The 8,274-nt window shown below is 43.4% G+C and overlaps 1 long non-coding RNA gene across 1 annotated transcript; it reads left to right on the top strand.

Annotated features, from left to right (window-relative positions):
- Window positions 1-5,626: 5,626 nt before the first annotated feature.
- On the top strand, window positions 5,627-6,654 carry LOC115250542 (uncharacterized). The gene is made up of 2 exons (XR_003889117.1): window positions 5,627-6,425; window positions 6,507-6,654. It is a non-coding gene; the product is annotated as an uncharacterized lncRNA (long non-coding RNA).
- The last annotated feature ends 1,620 nt before the right edge of the window (window positions 6,655-8,274 follow it).

Here is an 8,274-nt window from a genome sequence, read left to right as displayed (position 1 = left end):
AGAAAATACCGCGGTATTGCCTGCCTGGTCATCGGGAGAGAAGCAGAGGCAAGATACACCCGCCTCCTCGGAGGTAGAAGCCTGGTGTATACTCTCCTGATCGAGAACGATTGACTATAAGGCCACGGCAGGGGGGCTGAACTAGATATCCTGTATGGATTGAGGGTTGTTCAGTCGGGAGATCAGGCGTCTCCACCCAAGTACATAAAAACTGATGAAATAAAGTGCAAACATGGGCAACCAACATTCCACAAAAGGTGCTGAATTCGAAATCCCAGCATCATGTAAACACATGGAAGACAAATATCCAGGTTCATGCTCATATGTTCAGCTGTGGATGACTAAGTTCGATTGGGATGGTAACTTAGACAGGCCAGGCAATATTATAAAATTAAAAGAAGATTTAATAGAATATGGAAAGAAACATCCAAAAGTAAATGTGGGGTTGACACAATGTCATCTCTGGCTCACTGAATCAAAATATAGAAGAGAAAAACAAAATCAAGAAAAAGAGAAACACAGCAAGTCCTCATGTGTGTTAATGGCAAGAAATGGGGCACTGTCAGAGGAGATTGGGTCCCAGTGGATCCAGTCACTCAACAACCATGGCAGCCTGGCAGCCAAGAACTAAATGACAGACTTGACAGACTGTATGAGCGCATGCGAACTACTTTTACTAGACGAGCTGACTACAGCGCCATTACGGCCACGAGACAAAAGACTGACGAAAGTTTTGAAGACTATAGTATGAGAATGAAAGATGTGTTCCGGAAAAATAGTGGAATTCCGTATGCGGAAGAACCAGAAGGTCCCTACCAACAGCAATTAAAGCAAGCTATACATGGGGGATCAAAATCAGAGATAAAAACCTGGGTAGAGAGACAATTAGTTGATTTCGGAACTAGTAACCTAGGCCGCTATGAACAACATGCTATGCATGCTGAAAGACAATGCCAAAAAAGTAAGAACCAATCAACAGGCATGTTTTTCAATGCCAACCCTCTCCCAAGCCGAGGCCGCGGACGTGGGCGAGGCCGAGGCGGAAGGGGAGGAGGAGGCAATTCCCGTGAAAATGATCGGTGTCATTATTGTAAAAATTATGGACACTGGGAACGTGATTGCAAAAAGAAACAACGTGACCAGAGATATAATAGAGGACAGCAGCAAGGTTCTAATCCACCTCAACAATGACTAGAACTGGAAAAAGATGTCACAAAAATTAAAACAAATCAGGGCACAAAATTTGACCAATTTGAAAAAGATGACTTAGAAGATGTTTTAGACTTAGAAACCATCTTCCTGTTTGCTGAAGGCAAACCAGAAATACAACTGACCGTGTTAGGCAATTCTTTAACATTCTTAGTAGACACGGGTGCAGGTAAATCAGTAATTAGAGATCCAATAGCCCTAAAGCCAACTTCTACACAGATTTTTGTGAGATCAGCAAATGGTCTCATAACTAAAGAAAGAATGTCAGTTCCTGTAGATGTTTGTGACCCTGTAAGTGGAATCACACTTAAAGCCCCTTTCGTGATCTCCACCACATGTCCCGTAAATCTGTTAGGAAGAGATCTTATCTCTCAGCTTCAGTTGATGATTCGTACCACAGCCGAAGGAATGTGGTCTGTAGATAGAATGGTTCATCTGTGGGTAAGAGAAGGAGAGATGTGCAGTAAATTTTGGTCACTTGACATTCCTGAAAAGCAGCCCCCTCCATTTTCTGACCCAATCACTATGATATATGGTAAAGCTCTGTCATACTTACAGCCCGAAGCCCAGCTCCACAATCAAACTGACCTGCATGTAACCATGCACGTGGAGCGCACTGGTGGATTCTGTAAATCAGACTCACACGGCACATCAAGCTATGCAGAGAAGTTTGCTAAACTCAAAGATCCACAAATGATTGTAATTATGCATCTATATGTGTATGGTCAGACAGCTGTCTGCACGGCAGGAAGCCTTTCCGCCGAAGCAGCAGCACTATTCAAAGTGTCAGGTTCTGTACCACATGTTTCTATTGCTAAACCGCTTAAGAAAAGATGGCAAGACTTGGGATGTGACGTAAAACACTGGAGCAGCCTGCCCTATAGGCCTAAGGGTGAGGTTGATTTTAATGATCAGTTCCAGGTGTGGCGTATTCCCCTTAAAACATGGTTGCTGACACATCCAGCAACGCACCTCACAGACCAGAGTTCATGAGAAGAAAACATCTTCCTCACGCAGGAGGAAGAGGAGAAGCTGAAAGAGCTTCCCCCTGAATTATGGTCGGAAGGACCTGCAGATGTAGGTCTTATAAAAGGAGCAGAACCTGTAAAAATAATCCCTAAATCAGATTATAGACCATTTCAGAGACAATATCCCCTTAAGACTGACGCACAGGAGGGTATTGTTCCGATATTTAACTCACTGCTTAAAGCAGGAGTCATCAGAGTGTCCTGAGTCCCCTGTAAATACACCCCTATTTCCAGTAAGGAAGTCACCACCATCTACCGGCTGGCGGATGGTGCAGGACCTGCAAGCTGTAAACGCTGCAGTGGTCCCTAGGTCTCCTTTAGTCGCAGATCCATACACTCTGCTGAATGACTTAAACCCTGAACATCAGTGGTACACGGTGATAGATGTATCCAATGCATTTTTCTCTGTACCAGTACATCCAGACAGCCAGTTTTGGTTTGCGTTTACGTTTCAAGGACGAAGGTACACCTGGACAAGGTTACCTCAGGGCTACTGTGAGAGTCCCACAATCTTCTCTCAGGTAATGATGTCATCATTAGCTAAGTTTAAACCTCCGTGTGGAAGTCAAATCCTCGTCTACGTGGATGACATCCTCATGGTGTCAAAAACAGAGGCAGATTGTTGGTCAGACACGCTAGCATTGCTACACTGGCTAGCCGCTCAAGGCCATAAATTAAGCAAAAGCAAACTGCAACTGGTGAAGCAGGAAGTGATTTATCTGGGCCATGTTTTGACACATAATGGTAAAGCTATTCTCGAGTCGAGGAAAACAGCAGTGCTTGAAGCCCCAAAAACAAAAACAAAGAAGCAGATGATGTCATTCTTAGGACTTGTGAATTTTTGCAGATCATGGATCTTAGATTATGCGAAAATAACTGCCCCTTTACAAGCATTGATGTATGATAATCCCTTAGCAATGACTGATGTGTTAACTTGGACCCCTGAAGCTGAAGAAGCATTTACACACACAAAGCAGGCCCTTGTAGGTGCTGGAGTGTTAAAGCTGCCAGACTATCAGAAGCCTTTTGAGCAGGTCGTAGATTGCAAAGGTAATTTTATGACTTCAGTTTTGTTGCAAAAACACGGAGATAAGAGGCAGCCAGTGGCCTATTACTCCCACAAGCTAGATTCCGTAGTTTGTGCACTCCCACCATGCGTTAAAGCAGTAGTGGCAGCATCTCAGGCAGTAAAAGCCTCCGCAGGAGTGGTGCTATATCATGAGCTAACTTTGCTAGTGCCACATGCAGTGTCAATACTGCTGCTACAAAGTAAGATAGCATTCCTGTCGCCCGCACGTCATCTTTCCTGCATGGCAGTGTTGCTGTCTCAGCCGAATCTGACGATTCGACGCTGCACGATCTTAAACCCAGCAACGCTGCTACCCACCGCAGAAGAGGGACACAAGCACAACTGCTTGGATGAGGTCTCCACCAAGGTCCTGCCGCGACCAGATCTCAGTGATGTCGCGTTGACGACAGGACAGACACTATTTGTGGATGGATCATCGAGAAAGGATGACTGTGGACGCACTAGAACTGCCTATGCAGTAGTCACAGCAACTGAGGTTGTGGAGGCGAAATCACTTCCCTCCTCCTATTCTGCTCAAGCTGCAGAACTCGTCGCACTCACACGTGCCTGTGAACTAAGCAAAGGACAAGATGTTACCATTTATACAGATAGTCAATATGCTTTTTCCACGCTGTTTGTGTTTGCTCAACAATGGAATTTAAGAGGGATGAAAACGTCGACCGGCAAACCGGTCATGCATGCAGAACTGTTAAAAAAGTGATTGGCAGCAGTACAGCAGCCAAGCAAAATAGCTGTATGTAAATGCACTGCACATACTAACAACACAGACGCAGTCTCACAAGGCAATGCCTTTGCTGACAGAGCCCCAAAGGCTGCAGCAAATAACAACACACTTCTTGATAATGAAGAATCATTTACCTTAGAACCTGCAGATAATGATATTCTAAAAGAAATGCAACAAAGTGCTCCAGAAAAAGAAAAGGCCACGTGGAAGAAGCGAGGAGCCAAACTGGATGACAAAGGACTGTTAACCATAGGAAACAAACCAATCCTTCCCCGGAATATGCATAAATGGGCAGCATTAGTGAGCCATGGGCCATGTCATGTCTCAACAGGAGGGATGGTACAGAGGGTTAATGAACATTATTACACTATAGGATTTCACACATATTCAAAACATTTTTGTTCACAATGTGCTATTTGTGTAAAACACAGCCCACAGGGAGCCCTTACGGCCTCTGCAGGCACTACACCATTACCAAATCATCCATTTCACACAGTTTTTCTAGATTTTATTCAGTTAACACCATGTGAAGGTAAACAATATTGTCTAGTAGTGTTAGATGGATTTACTAGGTGGGTAGAAATTTTCCCCACAGCAAAAGCAGATGCACTGACAGTGGCAAAAGTCCTGTGTAGAGAGATCATTCCCAGGTTTGGCATCCCGAAGGTCATCTGGAGCGACAATGGAAGCCATTTTGTAAATGAGATAGTGAAAACTGTGGGAGTAACTTTGGAAATTGATTTGAAGAATCACTGCGCATACCACCCTCAGAGTGCAGGGTTGGTTGAAAGAGTCAACAGTACTATTAAGAACAGACTGAAGAAGTGTATGGACGAGACAGGAAAGATCTGGATGTTTTGTCTCGACCTGGTGAAATTATGGATGCACATAACACCACACAAGAAAACAGGCATCAGACCTTTTGAAGCATTATATGGGCGGCCTTATTGCCTACCATACTTTGCAACAACAAATGAGCTAAAACATGCTGAGGAAACAATAGCAGATTATCTGAAAAAAGTGTTGCTCAACCGATGTGTGAATGCTGTAAATGTTCTGCCTAGTCCTGTGTCTTCCACAGATTCCACCCCCCAGGAACCCATTCAACCGGGCGACTACGTGTGGGTGAAGAAGTTTGTGCGAAAGAGGTGGAACACGCCTAGATGGGAAGGTCCTTATCAAGTACCGCTGACCACAAAGACTGCAGTTCGAGTGGACGGGAAACTGTCGTGGATACACCTTTCCCATTGTAAGAAACAGAAAATTCTTCCAGGTGAAGGCGAGGGAGCAGTGGCGGACTCTCCGTAAACGGCTGACGGCCTGTATAGGTCCAGCAACGGCTGAACCCCGTCGGAACCTGTGAAGAGGATCTAAAAGGAAATGAAGTTGTTCTTCCTAATTGTGGTGAGTGCTGTGACGGCGGGACTTGTGAGTTTTGGCCTTTGGAACTTCCGACAGGAGGGAGGTAATCAGGGACAGAAAGATGCTCTGAGACAGGATGAGAGCTACGCGCGCGCTAAACGCACCGTAGTTAGCCACTTAGAACATTCGTGGTTAGAACAAAATCCAGAGTCCTCACACACTTACAGTTTGAATACATGGTGGCGCTATGCTAATTTCACAGCTCGGACACAGAATCATTCTCGTTGTTACGTTTGTTCTATGCTACCAGTTTCTGTGCATACACCGCGAGTAACTGCTGAAATGGATTTAGTTGCTGATTTACTGTCAAAGCCATTTTCAAGACGGACTTTTCAAGAAAAGCTGGACATTGTTAAGCAAGGTCGGGCAACTCCGAAGCCAGCAAGCCTGTCACAACCGGGAAGAGGATTTGTCCGCCACTTTCAGTCCACTAACTACGAGCGGTACTCCTGGCTCACAGGCTCCGAGGAACGCTGCTAATTGTCTTGCTGGGAGTGCTTGTTATTGGCCACTGATCGACGTGGTGTTTGGAGCCACACTGCATTTGTAAATTTGCCGGACACTTACAAGCAACGGTGCTTTCCAAAACTTTTGGGGAGACCAGAGTGGATCTACAGCTGAGCGAGCAAATGCGCAGGGAAACGGAGCTCCGCAACGAAAAGGTGAAGAAAAATAGGGAAATCTTAAAAAGACTGATAGACTGTGTTTGGCGGTGACCATCCCCGTGTCTACTCCTTCTGTTGAACGGACATTCTCAGCCCTAAAGCGAATTAAAACTTATGCCAGAAATACGACAGGGCAGGCTCGACTTTCAGCGTTAGCTTCGATGGCGATAGAAAAGGACTTCTTGATGGAACTGAAACGCACGGATAATCTGCACAACAGAGTCATTGAAATCTTCTTGAAGAAATAAAGGAGGATGGATGTTGTGTACAAATAATCAGGATTTTTGGTGAGTAAAATGTTGCTATATTCCTAAATAATATTGCAATTTTATCAGGTTATCTTTGATGCTTTTTTATGTGTGTCGCAGGTGTACCTGCAGTAGACGTTTTAGAGCCATAAAATAGTCATTGAGGGTTGGACTGATTCAGACGGAGCACTACTGAAGGCCCAGGTGTGAAATGCACGGCCCGCCACTGGTTTTCATGGAGTATTCATCGAAACAATGAATATGTATACCAAAGTGGAAAAAAGACTTTCGTAACGTAATTTTGGAACGATGAAAGCATTTGGGGAAAATTCATATATCAGATTTTGGGGAAGATCCTAGTTATCACCCCTTTTTTCACTTCAGCCTCATAGTACTCGACCTCAGGACACCTCCTTAACGAATTTTAGAAAATTTAAATAAACCTCCTTCAAATGTACTTGGTTTCAGATTCAAATTTTGCGGAAATCAGGTACACTATAACACACCATCTCAATTTTTGAAGGTTTATTTTTAAATGCTACATCAGAATTTTTTTAAAATAAGTGGGATAAAGAGGAATTTTACACAAATTAGTGTCAATATCTACTTTTTAAATAATTTCTGTCTGTCCTAAATCCTTTTCAATGATTTGTTTTTGTATTGTTATATATTTTTATCCCATGAATAGTTTCAATGCATAGTTTTCATGCAGAACAAACGCGCTCATTTCTGTCTGCGCTTTTGTGGGAAGCATTTACGGTAATGCCTCGCGTACACAGGTTTCGGGAAAATGGATATTTTCAACTATGGAAAATATAGAATCTGCCTGTGTATATTTACATACGTAGGAAGAATCTTCCATTCAAAAAATTGGGAATCCACAAACTTTGTGGAAACTCTCGAAAGAGAACCAAAAGGATTTTTGCCATTTTAAATTAGCTGTATCGGACCAGAGTAGCACATAAACACATACACAGCATAATAGATAAATATATAGGTAAGACAGCATTTATCCCAGCCTTTTTTTTAATTGGGTGACAGTAGTGTCTGTAGTAGGTGTCTGTAGTAGTCTGTCCTGGTTTTACCGGGATGAATTCTCCTGGTTAATGTTCTATGTCCGCATCAATATTCCTGATGTGTTTATGTGGAATGTTGCTTTTTCCTGTGCGCGCTCGGGGCTGGGTTGGGCGGGGACGACGCGCCATGTACATCTGAGACAAGCCCGGACCGCATGTGGCGGCCTAAAATGTCAGTAAGCTCATCCAGCTGGCTATTAGCGGGCACGAAACTCTCTTAAATATAAAGGGTATTGTGAAGAATGTCCACCCACACAACGGTTTCCTTTATTGAGCTTAACTGCGCAGGGAAATTAAAACAAAACCGATTTCTTTCATTCTTAGCAGTTTCATACCACATATTTCTGTGCAATTTATACTGTGTCATGTTTATTAATGTCGCATTCGTTTGGTATGTTAATGTAATTCTGATAATCCCGCTCAATAGAGCAAACATATTGTAGCGTGTTGGGGAGGGTCAGAGTGGGAATTTCCCAGCATGCTTTGTAGCAGTGTGTTCTGTGGGTTCAGGTTTGTGTTAACCCTGTTTTTTTATTTGTTGTAAATGTTATCCTTTGTAACTTTCAATGTTAATGTTCCATTTATTGAGTTTTGGTCGTTAATGTGTTTAATTACTGTTTTAATTATTGTTTGCACCTGGACACCATAAGCGAGGTTATGTGTGTCATTGAAGAATTCCCTTTGTACATGTGTTTTCTGTTGAGTGTTGTTAATTAAAGTGGCTTTTTCTGCAGTTAAACAGCAGAATAAGCTGACTAAACTTGGCATCTGAGTTCTTCCTGCGCAATGTATGCGTTCTGCGGCATGTTTGC

Source organism: Takifugu rubripes, chromosome 7 (genome assembly GCF_901000725.2).
Source record: "Takifugu rubripes chromosome 7, fTakRub1.2, whole genome shotgun sequence".
Classification (NCBI taxonomy): domain Eukaryota; kingdom Metazoa; phylum Chordata; class Actinopteri; order Tetraodontiformes; family Tetraodontidae; genus Takifugu; species Takifugu rubripes.
This window is presented reverse-complemented; position numbering and strand designations above follow the sequence as displayed.